General features: G+C 36.9%; 17 non-coding genes across 17 annotated transcripts; all 17 read left to right on the forward strand.

The window, feature by feature from the left end:
• Nucleotides 1–27: 27 nt before the first annotated feature.
• Nucleotides 28–146, forward strand: LOC125783133 (5S ribosomal RNA). The gene has a single exon (XR_007425868.1). It is a non-coding gene; the product is annotated as a 5S ribosomal RNA (ribosomal RNA).
• Nucleotides 147–950: 804 nt separating this feature from the next.
• On the forward strand, nucleotides 951–1,069 carry LOC125782819 (5S ribosomal RNA). The gene has a single exon (XR_007425557.1). It is a non-coding gene; the product is annotated as a 5S ribosomal RNA (ribosomal RNA).
• An 804-nt stretch (nucleotides 1,070–1,873) lies between these two features.
• On the forward strand, nucleotides 1,874–1,992 carry LOC125782820 (5S ribosomal RNA). The gene has a single exon (XR_007425558.1). It is a non-coding gene; the product is annotated as a 5S ribosomal RNA (ribosomal RNA).
• Nucleotides 1,993–2,797: 805 nt separating this feature from the next.
• LOC125782821 (5S ribosomal RNA) lies at nucleotides 2,798–2,916 on the forward strand. The gene has a single exon (XR_007425559.1). It is a non-coding gene; the product is annotated as a 5S ribosomal RNA (ribosomal RNA).
• An 803-nt stretch (nucleotides 2,917–3,719) lies between these two features.
• LOC125782822 (5S ribosomal RNA) lies at nucleotides 3,720–3,838 on the forward strand. The gene has a single exon (XR_007425560.1). It is a non-coding gene; the product is annotated as a 5S ribosomal RNA (ribosomal RNA).
• Nucleotides 3,839–4,640: 802 nt separating this feature from the next.
• LOC125782823 (5S ribosomal RNA) lies at nucleotides 4,641–4,759 on the forward strand. Its single transcript, XR_007425561.1, has one exon. It is a non-coding gene; the product is annotated as a 5S ribosomal RNA (ribosomal RNA).
• Nucleotides 4,760–5,563: 804 nt separating this feature from the next.
• LOC125783134 (5S ribosomal RNA) lies at nucleotides 5,564–5,682 on the forward strand. The gene has a single exon (XR_007425869.1). It is a non-coding gene; the product is annotated as a 5S ribosomal RNA (ribosomal RNA).
• Nucleotides 5,683–6,486: 804 nt separating this feature from the next.
• Nucleotides 6,487–6,605, forward strand: LOC125782824 (5S ribosomal RNA). The gene has a single exon (XR_007425562.1). It is a non-coding gene; the product is annotated as a 5S ribosomal RNA (ribosomal RNA).
• Nucleotides 6,606–7,410: 805 nt separating this feature from the next.
• Nucleotides 7,411–7,529, forward strand: LOC125782826 (5S ribosomal RNA). The gene has a single exon (XR_007425564.1). It is a non-coding gene; the product is annotated as a 5S ribosomal RNA (ribosomal RNA).
• An 804-nt stretch (nucleotides 7,530–8,333) lies between these two features.
• Nucleotides 8,334–8,452, forward strand: LOC125783135 (5S ribosomal RNA). Its single transcript, XR_007425870.1, has one exon. It is a non-coding gene; the product is annotated as a 5S ribosomal RNA (ribosomal RNA).
• An 804-nt stretch (nucleotides 8,453–9,256) lies between these two features.
• LOC125782827 (5S ribosomal RNA) lies at nucleotides 9,257–9,375 on the forward strand. Its single transcript, XR_007425565.1, has one exon. It is a non-coding gene; the product is annotated as a 5S ribosomal RNA (ribosomal RNA).
• An 803-nt stretch (nucleotides 9,376–10,178) lies between these two features.
• LOC125783136 (5S ribosomal RNA) lies at nucleotides 10,179–10,297 on the forward strand. Its single transcript, XR_007425871.1, has one exon. It is a non-coding gene; the product is annotated as a 5S ribosomal RNA (ribosomal RNA).
• An 804-nt stretch (nucleotides 10,298–11,101) lies between these two features.
• Nucleotides 11,102–11,220, forward strand: LOC125782828 (5S ribosomal RNA). The gene has a single exon (XR_007425566.1). It is a non-coding gene; the product is annotated as a 5S ribosomal RNA (ribosomal RNA).
• Nucleotides 11,221–12,023: 803 nt separating this feature from the next.
• LOC125782829 (5S ribosomal RNA) lies at nucleotides 12,024–12,142 on the forward strand. Its single transcript, XR_007425567.1, has one exon. It is a non-coding gene; the product is annotated as a 5S ribosomal RNA (ribosomal RNA).
• An 805-nt stretch (nucleotides 12,143–12,947) lies between these two features.
• Nucleotides 12,948–13,066, forward strand: LOC125782830 (5S ribosomal RNA). Its single transcript, XR_007425568.1, has one exon. It is a non-coding gene; the product is annotated as a 5S ribosomal RNA (ribosomal RNA).
• An 802-nt stretch (nucleotides 13,067–13,868) lies between these two features.
• Nucleotides 13,869–13,987, forward strand: LOC125782831 (5S ribosomal RNA). Its single transcript, XR_007425569.1, has one exon. It is a non-coding gene; the product is annotated as a 5S ribosomal RNA (ribosomal RNA).
• An 802-nt stretch (nucleotides 13,988–14,789) lies between these two features.
• LOC125783137 (5S ribosomal RNA) lies at nucleotides 14,790–14,908 on the forward strand. The gene has a single exon (XR_007425872.1). It is a non-coding gene; the product is annotated as a 5S ribosomal RNA (ribosomal RNA).
• The last annotated feature ends 530 nt before the right edge of the window (nucleotides 14,909–15,438 follow it).

Below are 15,438 nucleotides of genomic sequence, written 5' to 3' on the forward strand. Positions count from 1 at the left end.
AATAGGCTTGTTGGGAGTTGATCTTTCGCTTACGGCCATACCACCCTGAGAACGCCCGATCTCGTCTGATCTCGGAAGCTAAGCAGGGTCGGGCCTGGTTAGTACTTGGATGGGAGACCGCCTGGGAATACCAGGTTCTGTAAGCTTTTCCATCTTTCCTTTATTTTTTACTCCGTTCAGTCCATGATGTCACAAATTTTTACAAGGCTACACTGTGTTTACTCTTCATATAAAACACTTACAGTAAACCATATACAGATTAAATACTCACTTAAAAGTTATTTCATTTTTCTGAAGGAGGATATTGTTTCTTCATGCTAATAAATGAAGAAAAAATGCATTATTTTTTATTTTCTTAACATAGGTACAGGGCGACTGACTCCTGTTCCTGGGGCTCTACCACGCTAAAGATCTCAGATTTAACACACCTGAGTCTAGAATGTTCACGTGATCCTGAAGGTCTTAATTACCTGGATCAAGTGTGCCGCGGACTCAGGCTGTTTGGATGGCAGGGGTGAAAAAAATTAAAAAGGCACCTTCTGTAGGACACAGGGCCTTTCTGTAAATGTATGCCAAGTATACTTTAATGTGTGTGTATGATTTTATTTATTTATTTCTCAGAATATTCTTTGTAAATATGATTTTTTTTAAAATTGGGCTTTTTTTTTATTGGGCCTAATCTGAAGCTTCCATTCCATTGATTAAGAAACGTAGAGCAAGAAAATTGAACAAAAAAATGAAGAGATAAAAATTAAGACATATAGGGAGTTTTTGTCTTTTTTTCTTTGGTTACTTTTTGTAGTGAAAGTTAAAAGGAGCTTTTATTTTGAGGCAAGATCTTTGTATTAGTCCGTAGAGCTGCTTTACTTTTGTCAAGAGCAGTAAATGACAGTGAAAAGACTCAGGTCTGTGAGTGACTTATAAATAGGCTTGTTGGGAGTTGATCTTTCGCTTACGGCCATACCACCCTGAGAACGCCCGATCTCGTCTGATCTCGGAAGCTAAGCAGGGTCGGGCCTGGTTAGTACTTGGATGGGAGACCGCCTGGGAATACCAGGTGCTGTAAGCTTTTCCATCTTTCCTTTATTTTTTACTCCGTTCAGTCCATGATGTCACAAATTTTTACAAGGCTACACTGTGTTTACTCTTCATATAAAACACTTACAGTAAACCATATACAGATTAAATACTCACTTAAAAGTTATTTCATTTTTCTGAAGGAGGATATTGTTTCTTCATGCTAATAAATGAAGAAAAAATGCATTATTTTTTATTTTCTTAACATAGGTACAGGGCGACTGACTCCTGTTCCTGGGGCTCTACCACGCTAAAGATCTCAGATTTAACACACCTGAGTCTAGAATGTTCACGTGATCCTGAAGGTCTTAATTACCTGGATCAAGTGTGCCGCGGACTCAGGCTGTTTGGATGGCAGGGGTGAAAAAAATTAAAAAGGCACCTTCTGTAGGACACAGGGCCTTTCTGTAAATGTATGCCAAGTATACTTTAATGTGTGTGTATGATTTTATTTATTTATTTCTCAGAATATTCTTTGTAAATATGATTTTTTTTAAAATTGGGCTTTTTTTTTATTGGGCCTAATCTGAAGCTTCCATTCCATTGATTAAGAAACGTAGAGCAAGAAAATTGAACAAAAAAATGAAGAGATAAAAATTAAGACATATAGGGAGTTTTTGTCTTTTTTTCTTTGGTTACTTTTTGTAGTGAAAGTTAAAAGGAGCTTTTATTTTGAGGCAAGATCTTTGTATTAGTCCGTAGAGCTGCTTTACTTTTGTCAAGAGCAGTAAATGACAGTGAAAAGACTCAGGTCTGTGAGTGACTTATAAATAGGCTTGTTGGGAGTTGATCTTTCGCTTACGGCCATACCACCCTGAGAACGCCCGATCTCGTCTGATCTCGGAAGCTAAGCAGGGTCGGGCCTGGTTAGTACTTGGATGGGAGACCGCCTGGGAATACCAGGTGCTGTAAGCTTTTCCATCTTTCCTTTATTTTTTACTCCGTTCAGTCCATGATGTCACAAATTTTTACAAGGCTACACTGTGTTTACTCTTCATATAAAACACTTACAGTAAACCATATACAGATTAAATACTCACTTAAAAGTTATTTCATTTTTCTGAAGGAGGATATTGTTTCTTCATGCTAATAAATGAAGAAAAAATGCATTATTTTTTATTTTCTTAACATAGGTACAGGGCGACTGACTCCTGTTCCTGGGGCTCTACCACGCTAAAGATCTCAGATTTAACACACCTGAGTCTAGAATGTTCACGTGATCCTGAAGGTCTTAATTACCTGGATCAAGTGTGCCGCGGACTCAGGCTGTTTGGATGGCAGGGGTGAAAAAATTTAAAAAGGCACCTTCTGTAGGACACAGGGCCTTTCTGTAAATGTATGCCAAGTATACTTTAATGTGTGTGTATGATTTTATTTATTTATTTCTCAGAATACTCTTTGTAAATATGATTTTTTTTTAATTGGGCTTTTTTTTTTATTGGGCCTAATCTGAAGCTTCCATTCCATTGAGTAAGAAACGTAGAGCAAGAAAATTGAACAAAAAAAATGAAGAGATAAAAATTAAGACATATAGGGAGTTTTTGTCTTTTTTTCTTTGTTTACTTTTTGTAGTGAAAGTTAAAAGGAGCTTTTATTTTGAGGCAAGATCTTTGTATTAGTCCGTAGAGCTGCTTTACTTTTGTCAAGAGCAGTAAATGACAGTGAAAAGACTCAGGTCTGTGAGTGACTTATAAATAGGCTTGTTGGGAGTTGATCTTTCGCTTACGGCCATACCACCCTGAGAACGCCCGATCTCGTCTGATCTCGGAAGCTAAGCAGGGTCGGGCCTGGTTAGTACTTGGATGGGAGACCGCCTGGGAATACCAGGTGCTGTAAGCTTTTCCATCTTTCCTTTATTTTTTACTCCGTTCAGTCCATGATGTCACAAATTTTTACAAGGCTACACTGTGTTTACTCTTCATATAAAACACTTACAGTAAACCATATACAGATTAAATACTCACTTAAAAGTTATTTCATTTTTCTGAAGGAGGATATTGTTTCTTCATGCTAATAAATAAAGAAAAAATGCATTATTTTTTATTTTCTTAACATAGGTACAGGGCGACTGACTCCTGTTCCTGGGGCTCTACCACGCTAAAGATTTCAGATTTAACACACCTGAGTCTAGAATGTTCACGTGATCCTGAAGGTCTTAATTACCTGGATCAAGTGTGCCGCGGACTCAGGCTGTTTGGATGGCAGGGGTGAAAAAAATTAAAAAGGCACCTTCTGTAGGACACAGGGCCTTTCTGTAAATGTATGCCAAGTATACTTTAATGTGTGTGTATGATTTCATTTATTTATTTCTCAGAATACTCTTTGTAAATATGATTTTTTTTAATTGGGCTTTTTTTTTATTGGGCCTAATCTGAAGCTTCCATTCCATTGAGTAAGAAACGTAGAGCAAGAAAATTGAACAAAAAAAATGAAGAGATAAAAATTAAGACATATAGGCAGTTTTTGTCTTTTTTTCTTTGGTTACTTTTTGTAGTGAAAGTTAAAAGGAGCTTTTATTTTGAGGCAAGATCTTTGTATTAGTCCGTAGAGCTGCTTTACTTTTGTCAAGAGCAGTAAATGACAGTGAAAAGACTCAGGTCTGTGAGTGACTTATAAATAGGCTTGTTGGGAGTTGATCTTTCGCTTACGGCCATACCACCCTGAGAACGCCCGATCTCGTCTGATCTCGGAAGCTAAGCAGGGTCGGGCCTGGTTAGTACTTGGATGGGAGACCGCCTGGGAATACCAGGTGCTGTAAGCTTTTCCATCTTTCCTTTATTTTTTACTCCGTTCAGTCCATGATTTCACAAATTTTTAAAAGGCTACACTGTGTTTACTCTTCATATAAAACACTTACAGTAAACCATATACAGATTAAATACTCACTTAAAAGTTATTTCATTTTTCTGAAGGAGGATATTGTTTCTTCATGCTAATAAATAAAGAAAAAATGCATTATTTTTATTTTCTTAACATAGGTACAGGGCGACTGACTCCTGTTCCTGGGGCTCTACCACGCTAAAGATTTCAGATTTAACACACCTGAGTCTAGAATGTTCACGTGATCCTGAAGGTCCTAATTACCTGGATCAAGTGTGCCGCGGACTCAGGCTGTTTGGATGGCAGGGGTGAAAAAAATTAAAAATGCACCTTCTGTAGGACACAGGGCCTTTCTGTAAATGTATGCCAAGTATACTTTAATGTGTGTGTATGATTTTATTTATTTATTTCTCAGAATATTCTTTGTAAATATGATTTTTTTTTAAATTGGGCTTTTTTTTATTGGGCCTAATCTGAAGCTTCCATTCCATTGATTAAGAAACGTAGAGCAAGAAAATTGAACAAAAAAATGAAGAGATAAAAATTAAGACATATAGGGAGTTTTTGTCTTTTTTTCTTTGGTTACTTTTTGTAGTGAAAGTTAAAAGGAGCTTTTATTTTGAGGCAAGATCTTTGTATTAGTCCGTAGAGCTGCTTTACTTTTGTCAAGAGCAGTAAATGACAGTGAAAAGACTCAGGTCTGTGAGTGACTTATAAATAGGCTTGTTGGGAGTTGATCTTTCGCTTACGGCCATACCACCCTGAGAACGCCCGATCTCGTCTGATCTCGGAAGCTAAGCAGGGTCGGGCCTGGTTAGTACTTGGATGGGAGACCGCCTGGGAATACCAGGTGCTGTAAGCTTTTCCATCTTTCCTTTATTTTTTACTCCGTTCAGTCCATGATGTCACAAATTTTTACAAGGCTACACTGTGTTTACTCTTCATATAAAACACTTACAGTAAACCATATACAGATTAAATACTCACTTAAAAGTTATTTCATTTTTCTGAAGGAGGATATTGTTTCTTCATGCTAATAAATAAAGAAAAAATGCATTATTTTTTATTTTCTTAACATAGGTACAGGGCGACTGACTCCTGTTCCTGGGGCTCTACCACGCTAAAGATTTCAGATTTAACACACCTGAGTCTAGAATGTTCACGTGATCCTGAAGGTCTTAATTACCTGGATCAAGTGTGCCGCGGACTCAGGCTGTTTGGATGGCAGGGGTGAAAAAATTTAAAAAGGCACCTTCTGTAGGACACAGGGCCTTTCTGTAAATGTATGCCAAGTATACTTTAATGTGTGTGTATGATTTTATTTATTTATTTCTCAGAATATTCTTTGTAAATATGATTTTTTTTTTAATTGGGCTTTTTTTTTTATTGGGCCTAATCTGAAGCTTCCATTCCATTGAGTAAGAAACGTAGAGCAAGAAAATTGAACAAAAAAAATGAAGAGATAAAAATTAAGACATATAGGGAGTTTTTGTCTTTTTTTCTTTGGTTACTTTTTGTAGTGAAAGTTAAAAGGAGCTTTTATTTTGAGGCAAGATCTTTGTATTAGTCCGTAGCTGCTTTACTTTTGTCAAGAGCAGTAAATGACAGTGAAAAGACTCAGGTCTGTGAGTGACTTATAAATAGGCTTGTTGGGAGTTGATCTTTCGCTTACGGCCATACCACCCTGAGAACGCCCGATCTCGTCTGATCTCGGAAGCTAAGCAGGGTCGGGCCTGGTTAGTACTTGGATGGGAGACCGCCTGGGAATACCAGGTTCTGTAAGCTTTTCCATCTTTCCTTTATTTTTTACTCCGTTCAGTCCATGATGTCACAAATTTTTACAAGGCTACACTGTGTTTACTCTTCATATAAAACACTTACAGTAAACCATATACAGATTAAATACTCACTTAAAAGTTATTTCATTTTTCTGAAGGAGGATATTGTTTCTTCATGCTAATAAATGAAGAAAAAATGCATTATTTTTTATTTTCTTAACATAGGTACAGGGCGACTGACTCCTGTTCCTGGGGCTCTACCACGCTAAAGATCTCAGATTTAACACACCTGAGTCTAGAATGTTCACGTGATCCTGAAGGTCTTAATTACCTGGATCAAGTGTGCCGCGGACTCAGGCTGTTTGGATGGCAGGGGTGAAAAAAATTAAAAAGGCACCTTCTGTAGGACACAGGGCCTTTCTGTAAATGTATGCCAAGTATACTTTAATGTGTGTGTATGATTTTATTTATTTATTTCTCAGAATATTCTTTGTAAATATGATTTTTTTTTAAATTGGGCTTTTTTTTTATTGGGCCTAATCTGAAGCTTCCATTCCATTGATTAAGAAACGTAGAGCAAGAAAATTGAACAAAAAAATGAAGAGATAAAAATTAAGACATATAGGGAGTTTTTGTCTTTTTTTCTTTGGTTACTTTTTGTAGTGAAAGTTAAAAGGAGCTTTTATTTTGAGGCAAGATCTTTGTATTAGTCCGTAGAGCTGCTTTACTTTTGTCAAGAGCAGTAAATGACAGTGAAAAGACTCAGGTCTGTGAGTGACTTATAAATAGGCTTGTTGGGAGTTGATCTTTCGCTTACGGCCATACCACCCTGAGAACGCCCGATCTCGTCTGATCTCGGAAGCTAAGCAGGGTCGGGCCTGGTTAGTACTTGGATGGGAGACCGCCTGGGAATACCAGGTGCTGTAAGCTTTTCCATCTTTCCTTTATTTTTTACTCCGTTCAGTCCATGATGTCACAAATTTTTACAAGGCTACACTGTGTTTACTCTTCATATAAAACACTTACAGTAAACCATATACAGATTAAATACTCACTTAAAAGTTATTTCATTTTTCTGAAGGAGGATATTGTTTCTTCATGCTAATAAATAAAGAAAAAATGCATTATTTTTTATTTTCTTAACATAGGTACAGGGCGACTGACTCCTGTTCCTGGGGCTCTACCACGCTAAAGATTTCAGATTTAACACACCTGAGTCTAGAATGTTCACGTGATCCTGAAGGTCTTAATTACCTGGATCAAGTGTGCCGCGGACTCAGGCTGTTTGGATGGCAGGGGTGAAAAAATTTAAAAAGGCACCTTCTGTAGGACACAGGGCCTTTCTGTAAATGTATGCCAAGTATACTTTAATGTGTGTGTATGATTTTATTTATTTATTTCTCAGAATATTCTTTGTAAATATGATTTTTTTTTTAATTGGGCTTTTTTTTTATTGGGCCTAATCTGAAGCTTCCATTCCATTGAGTAAGAAACGTAGAGCAAGAAAATTGAACAAAAAAAATGAAGAGATAAAAATTAAGACATATAGGGAGTTTTTGTCTTTTTTTCTTTGGTTACTTTTTGTAGTGAAAGTTAAAAGGAGCTTTTATTTTGAGGCAAGATCTTTGTATTAGTCCGTAGAGCTGCTTTACTTTTGTCAAGAGCAGTAAATGACAGTGAAAAGACTCAGGTCTGTGAGTGACTTATAAATAGGCTTGTTGGGAGTTGATCTTTCGCTTACGGCCATACCACCCTGAGAACGCCCGATCTCGTCTGATCTCGGAAGCTAAGCAGGGTCGGGCCTGGTTAGTACTTGGATGGGAGACCGCCTGGGAATACCAGGTGCTGTAAGCTTTTCCATCTTTCCTTTATTTTTTACTCCGTTCAGTCCATGATGTCACAAATTTTTACAAGGCTACACTGTGTTTACTCTTCATATAAAACACTTACAGTAAACCATATACAGATTAAATACTCACTTAAAAGTTATTTCATTTTTCTGAAGGAGGATATTGTTTCTTCATGCTAATAAATAAAGAAAAAATGCATTATTTTTTATTTTCTTAACATAGGTACAGGGCGACTGACTCCTGTTCCTGGGGCTCTACCACGCTAAAGATTTCAGATTTAACACACCTGAGTCTAGAATGTTCACGTGATCCTGAAGGTCTTAATTACCTGGATCAAGTGTGCCGCGGACTCAGGCTGTTTGGATGGCAGGGGTGAAAAAATTTAAAAAGGCACCTTCTGTAGGACACAGGGCCTTTCTGTAAATGTATGCCAAGTATACTTTAATGTGTGTGTATGATTTTATTTATTTATTTCTCAGAATATTCTTTGTAAATATGATTTTTTTTTTAATTGGGCTTTTTTTTTTATTGGGCCTAATCTGAAGCTTCCATTCCATTGAGTAAGAAACGTAGAGCAAGAAAATTGAACAAAAAAAATGAAGAGATAAAAATTAAGACATATAGGGAGTTTTTGTCTTTTTTTCTTTGGTTACTTTTTGTAGTGAAAGTTAAAAGGAGCTTTTATTTTGAGGCAAGATCTTTGTATTAGTCCGTAGCTGCTTTACTTTTGTCAAGAGCAGTAAATGACAGTGAAAAGACTCAGGTCTGTGAGTGACTTATAAATAGGCTTGTTGGGAGTTGATCTTTCGCTTACGGCCATACCACCCTGAGAACGCCCGATCTCGTCTGATCTCGGAAGCTAAGCAGGGTCGGGCCTGGTTAGTACTTGGATGGGAGACCGCCTGGGAATACCAGGTTCTGTAAGCTTTTCCATCTTTCCTTTATTTTTTACTCCGTTCAGTCCATGATGTCACAAATTTTTACAAGGCTACACTGTGTTTACTCTTCATATAAAACACTTACAGTAAACCATATACAGATTAAATACTCACTTAAAAGTTATTTCATTTTTCTGAAGGAGGATATTGTTTCTTCATGCTAATAAATGAAGAAAAAATGCATTATTTTTTATTTTCTTAACATAGGTACAGGGCGACTGACTCCTGTTCCTGGGGCTCTACCACGCTAAAGATCTCAGATTTAACACACCTGAGTCTAGAATGTTCACGTGATCCTGAAGGTCTTAATTACCTGGATCAAGTGTGCCGCGGACTCAGGCTGTTTGGATGGCAGGGGTGAAAAAAATTAAAAAGGCACCTTCTGTAGGACACAGGGCCTTTCTGTAAATGTATGCCAAGTATACTTTAATGTGTGTGTATGATTTTATTTATTTATTTCTCAGAATATTCTTTGTAAATATGATTTTTTTTTAAATTGGGCTTTTTTTTTATTGGGCCTAATCTGAAGCTTCCATTCCATTGATTAAGAAACGTAGAGCAAGAAAATTGAACAAAAAAATGAAGAGATAAAAATTAAGACATATAGGGAGTTTTTGTCTTTTTTTCTTTGGTTACTTTTTGTAGTGAAAGTTAAAAGGAGCTTTTATTTTGAGGCAAGATCTTTGTATTAGTCCGTAGAGCTGCTTTACTTTTGTCAAGAGCAGTAAATGACAGTGAAAAGACTCAGGTCTGTGAGTGACTTATAAATAGGCTTGTTGGGAGTTGATCTTTCGCTTACGGCCATACCACCCTGAGAACGCCCGATCTCGTCTGATCTCGGAAGCTAAGCAGGGTCGGGCCTGGTTAGTACTTGGATGGGAGACCGCCTGGGAATACCAGGTGCTGTAAGCTTTTCCATCTTTCCTTTATTTTTTACTCCGTTCAGTCCATGATGTCACAAATTTTTACAAGGCTACACTGTGTTTACTCTTCATATAAAACACTTACAGTAAACCATATACAGATTAAATACTCACTTAAAAGTTATTTCATTTTTCTGAAGGAGGATATTGTTTCTTCATGCTAATAAATAAAGAAAAAATGCATTATTTTTTATTTTCTTAACATAGGTACAGGGCGACTGACTCCTGTTCCTGGGGCTCTACCACGCTAAAGATTTCAGATTTAACACACCTGAGTCTAGAATGTTCACGTGATCCTGAAGGTCTTAATTACCTGGATCAAGTGTGCCGCGGACTCAGGCTGTTTGGATGGCAGGGGTGAAAAAATTTAAAAAGGCACCTTCTGTAGGACACAGGGCCTTTCTGTAAATGTATGCCAAGTATACTTTAATGTGTGTGTATGATTTTATTTATTTATTTCTCAGAATATTCTTTGTAAATATGATTTTTTTTTTAATTGGGCTTTTTTTTTATTGGGCCTAATCTGAAGCTTCCATTCCATTGAGTAAGAAACGTAGAGCAAGAAAATTGAACAAAAAAAATGAAGAGATAAAAATTAAGACATATAGGGAGTTTTTGTCTTTTTTTCTTTGGTTACTTTTTGTAGTGAAAGTTAAAAGGAGCTTTTATTTTGAGGCAAGATCTTTGTATTAGTCCGTAGCTGCTTTACTTTTGTCAAGAGCAGTAAATGACAGTGAAAAGATTCAGGTCTGTGAGTGACTTATAAATAGGCTTGTTGGGAGTTGATCTTTCGCTTACGGCCATACCACCCTGAGAACGCCCGATCTCGTCTGATCTCGGAAGCTAAGCAGGGTCGGGCCTGGTTAGTACTTGGATGGGAGACCGCCTGGGAATACCAGGTTCTGTAAGCTTTTCCATCTTTCCTTTATTTTTTACTCCGTTCAGTCCATGATGTCACAAATTTTTACAAGGCTACACTGTGTTTACTCTTCATATAAAACACTTACAGTAAACCATATACAGATTAAATACTCACTTAAAAGTTATTTCATTTTTCTGAAGGAGGATATTGTTTCTTCATGCTAATAAATGAAGAAAAAATGCATTATTTTTTATTTTCTTAACATAGGTACAGGGCGACTGACTCCTGTTCCTGGGGCTCTACCACGCTAAAGATCTCAGATTTAACACACCTGAGTCTAGAATGTTCACGTGATCCTGAAGGTCTTAATTACCTGGATCAAGTGTGCCGCGGACTCAGGCTGTTTGGATGGCAGGGGTGAAAAAAATTAAAAAGGCACCTTCTGTAGGACACAGGGCCTTTCTGTAAATGTATGCCAAGTATACTTTAATGTGTGTGTATGATTTTATTTATTTATTTCTCAGAATATTCTTTGTAAATATGATTTTTTTTTAAATTGGGCTTTTTTTTTATTGGGCCTAATCTGAAGCTTCCATTCCATTGATTAAGAAACGTAGAGCAAGAAAATTGAACAAAAAAATGAAGAGATAAAAATTAAGACATATAGGGAGTTTTTGTCTTTTTTTCTTTGGTTACTTTTTGTAGTGAAAGTTAAAAGGAGCTTTTATTTTGAGGCAAGATCTTTGTATTAGTCCGTAGAGCTGCTTTACTTTTGTCAAGAGCAGTAAATGACAGTGAAAAGACTCAGGTCTGTGAGTGACTTATAAATAGGCTTGTTGGGAGTTGATCTTTCGCTTACGGCCATACCACCCTGAGAACGCCCGATCTCGTCTGATCTCGGAAGCTAAGCAGGGTCGGGCCTGGTTAGTACTTGGATGGGAGACCGCCTGGGAATACCAGGTGCTGTAAGCTTTTCCATCTTTCCTTTATTTTTTACTCCGTTCAGTCCATGATGTCACAAATTTTTACAAGGCTACACTGTGTTTACTCTTCATATAAAACACTTACAGTAAACCATATACAGATTAAATACTCACTTAAAAGTTATTTCATTTTTCTGAAGGAGGATATTGTTTCTTCATGCTAATAAATAAAGAAAAAATGCATTATTTTTTATTTTCTTAACATAGGTACAGGGCGACTGACTCCTGTTCCTGGGGCTCTACCACGCTAAAGATTTCAGATTTAACACACCTGAGTCTAGAATGTTCTCGTGATCCTGAAGGTCTTAATTACCTGGATCAAGTGTGCCGCGGACTCAGGCTGTTTGGATGGCAGGGGTGAAAAAAATTAAAAAGGCACCTTCTGTAGGACACAGGGCCTTTCTGTAAATGTATGCCAAGTATACTTTAATGTGTGTGTATGATTTTATTAATTTATTTCTCAGAATACTCTTTGTAAATATGATTTTTTTTAATTGGGCTTTTTTTTTATTGGGCCTAATCTGAAGCTTCCATTCCATTGAGTAAGAAACGTAGAGCAAGAAAATTGAACAAAAAAAATGAAGAGATAAAAATTAAGACATATAGGCAGTTTTTGTCTTTTTTTCTTTGGTTACTTTTTGTAGTGAAAGTTAAAAGGAGCTTTTATTTTGAGGCAAGATCTTTGTATTAGTCCGTAGAGCTGCTTTACTTTTGTCAAGAGCAGTAAATGACAGTGAAAAGACTCAGGTCTGTGAGTGACTTATAAATAGGCTTGTTGGGAGTTGATCTTTCGCTTACGGCCATACCACCCTGAGAACGCCCGATCTCGTCTGATCTCGGAAGCTAAGCAGGGTCGGGCCTGGTTAGTACTTGGATGGGAGACCGCCTGGGAATACCAGGTGCTGTAAGCTTTTCCATCTTTCCTTTATTTTTTACTCCGTTCAGTCCATGATTTCACAAATTTTTAAAAGGCTACACTGTGTTTACTCTTCATATAAAACACTTACAGTAAACCATATACAGATTAAATACTCACTTAAAAGTTATTTCATTTTTCTGAAGGAGGATATTGTTTCTTCATGCTAATAAATAAAGAAAAAATGCATTATTTTTTATTTTCTTAACATAGGTACAGGGCGACTGACTCCTGTTCCTGGGGCTCTACCACGCTAAAGATTTCAGATTTAACACACCTGAGTCTAGAATGTTCACGTGATCCTGAAGGTCTTAATTACCTGGATCAAGTGTGCCGCGGACTCAGGCTGTTTGGATGGCAGGGGTGAAAAAAATTAAAAAGGCACCTTCTGTAGGACACAGGGCCTTTCTGTAAATGTATGCCAAGTATACTTTAATGTGTGTGTATGATTTTATTTATTTATTTCTCAGAATACTCTTTGTAAATATGATTTTTTTTAATTGGGCTTTTTTTTTTTATTGGGCCTAATCTGAAGCTTCCATTCCATTGAGTAAGAAACGTAGAGCAAGAAAATTGAACAAAAAAAATGAAGAGATAAAAATTAAGACATATAGGGAGTTTTTGTCTTTTTTTCTTTGTTTACTTTTTGTAGTGAAAGTTAAAAGGAGCTTTTATTTTGAGGCAAGATCTTTGTATTAGTCCGTAGAGCTGCTTTACTTTTGTCAAGAGCAGTAAATGACAGTGAAAAGACTCAGGTCTGTGAGTGACTTATAAATAGGCTTGTTGGGAGTTGATCTTTCGCTTACGGCCATACCACCCTGAGAACGCCCGATCTCGTCTGATCTCGGAAGCTAAGCAGGGTCGGGCCTGGTTAGTACTTGGATGGGAGACCGCCTGGGAATACCAGGTGCTGTAAGCTTTTCCATCTTTCCTTTATTTTTTACTCCGTTCAGTCCATGATGTCACAAATTTTTACAAGGCTACACTGTGTTTACTCTTCATATAAAACACTTACAGTAAACCATATACAGATTAAATACTCACTTAAAAGTTATTTCATTTTTCTGAAGGAGGATATTGTTTCTTCATGCTAATAAATAAAGAAAAAATGCATTATTTTTTATTTTCTTAACATAGGTACAGGGCGACTGACTCCTGTTCCTGGGGCTCTACCACGCTAAAGATTTCAGATTTAACACACCTGAGTCTAGAATGTTCACGTGATCCTGAAGGTCTTAATTACCTGGATCAAGTGTGCCGCGGACTCAGGCTGTTTGGATGGCAGGGGTGAAAAAAATTAAAAAGGCACCTTCTGTAGGACACAGGGCCTTTCTGTAAATGTATGCCAAGTATACTTTAATGTGTGTGTATGATTTTATTTATTTATTTCTCAGAATACTCTTTGTAAATATGATTTTTTTTAATTGGGCTTTTTTTTATTGGGCCTAATCTGAAGCTTCCATTCCATTGAGTAAGAAACGTAGAGCAAGAAAATTGAACAAAAAAAATGAAGAGATAAAAATTAAGACATATAGGCAGTTTTTGTCTTTTTTTCTTTGGTTACTTTTTGTAGTGAAAGTTAAAAGGAGCTTTTATTTTGAGGCAAGATCTTTGTATTAGTCCGTAGAGCTGCTTTACTTTTGTCAAGAGCAGTAAATGACAGTGAAAAGACTCAGGTCTGTGAGTGACTTATAAATAGGCTTGTTGGGAGTTGATCTTTCGCTTACGGCCATACCACCCTGAGAACGCCCGATCTCGTCTGATCTCGGAAGCTAAGCAGGGTCGGGCCTGGTTAGTACTTGGATGGGAGACCGCCTGGGAATACCAGGTGCTGTAAGCTTTTCCATCTTTCCTTTATTTTTTACTCCGTTCAGTCCATGATTTCACAATTTTTTAAAAGGCTACACTGTGTTTACTCTTCATATAAAACACTTACAGTAAACCATATACAGATTAAATACTCACTTAAAAGTTATTTCATTTTTCTGAAGGAGGATATTGTTTCTTCATGCTAATAAATAAAGAAAAAATGCATTATTTTTATTTTCTTAACATAGGTACAGGGCGACTGACTCCTGTTCCTGGGGCTCTACCACGCTAAAGATTTCAGATTTAACACACCTGAGTCTAGAATGTTCACGTGATCCTGAAGGTCCTAATTACCTGGATCAAGTGTGCCGCGGACTCAGGCTGTTTGGATGGCAGGGGTGAAAAAAATTAAAAATGCACCTTCTGTAGGACACAGGGCCTTTCTGTAAATGTATGCCAAGTATACTTTAATGTGTGTGTATGATTTTATTTATTTATTTCTCAGAATATTCTTTGTAAATATGATTTTTTTTTTAATTGGGCTTTTTTTTATTGGGCCTAATCTGAAGCTTCCATTCCATTGATTAAGAAACGTAGAGCAAGAAAATTGAACAAAAAAATGAAGAGATAAAAATTAAGACATATAGGGAGTTTTTGTCTTTTTTTCTTTGGTTACTTTTTGTAGTGAAAGTTAAAAGGAGCTTTTATTTTGAGGCAAGATCTTTGTATTAGTCCGTAGAGCTGCTTTACTTTTGTCAAGAGCAGTAAATGACAGTGAAAAGACTCAGGTCTGTGAGTGACTTATAAATAGGCTTGTTGGGAGTTGATCTTTCGCTTACGGCCATACCACCCTGAGAACGCCCGATCTCGTCTGATCTCGGAAGCTAAGCAGGGTCGGGCCTGGTTAGTACTTGGATGGGAGACCGCCTGGGAATACCAGGTTCTGTAAGCTTTTCCATCTTTCCTTTATTTTTTACTCCGTTCAGTCCATGATGTCACAAATTTTTACAAGGCTACACTGTGTTTACTCTTCATATAAAACACTTACAGTAAACCATATACAGATTAAATACTCACTTAAAAGTTATTTCATTTTTCTGAAGGAGGATATTGTTTCTTCATGCTAATAAATGAAGAAAAAATGCATTATTTTTTATTTTCTTAACATAGGTACAGGGCGACTGACTCCTGTTCCTGGGGCTCTACCACGCTAAAGATCTCAGATTTAACACACCTGAGTCTAGAATGTTCACGTGATCCTGAAGGTCTTAATTACCTGGATCAAGTGTGCCGCGGACTCAGGCTGTTTGGATGGCAGGGGTGAAAAAAATTAAAAAGGCACCTTCTGTAGGACACAGGGCCTTTCTGTAAATGTATGCCAAGTATACTTTAATGTGTGTGTATGATTTTATTTATTTATTTCTCAGAATATTCTTTGTAAATATGATTTTTTTTTAAATTGGGCTTTTTTTTTATTGGGCC

This window comes from Astyanax mexicanus, chromosome 18 (assembly GCF_023375975.1).
Source record: "Astyanax mexicanus isolate ESR-SI-001 chromosome 18, AstMex3_surface, whole genome shotgun sequence".
Taxonomy (NCBI): Eukaryota; Metazoa; Chordata; class Actinopteri; order Characiformes; family Acestrorhamphidae; genus Astyanax; species Astyanax mexicanus.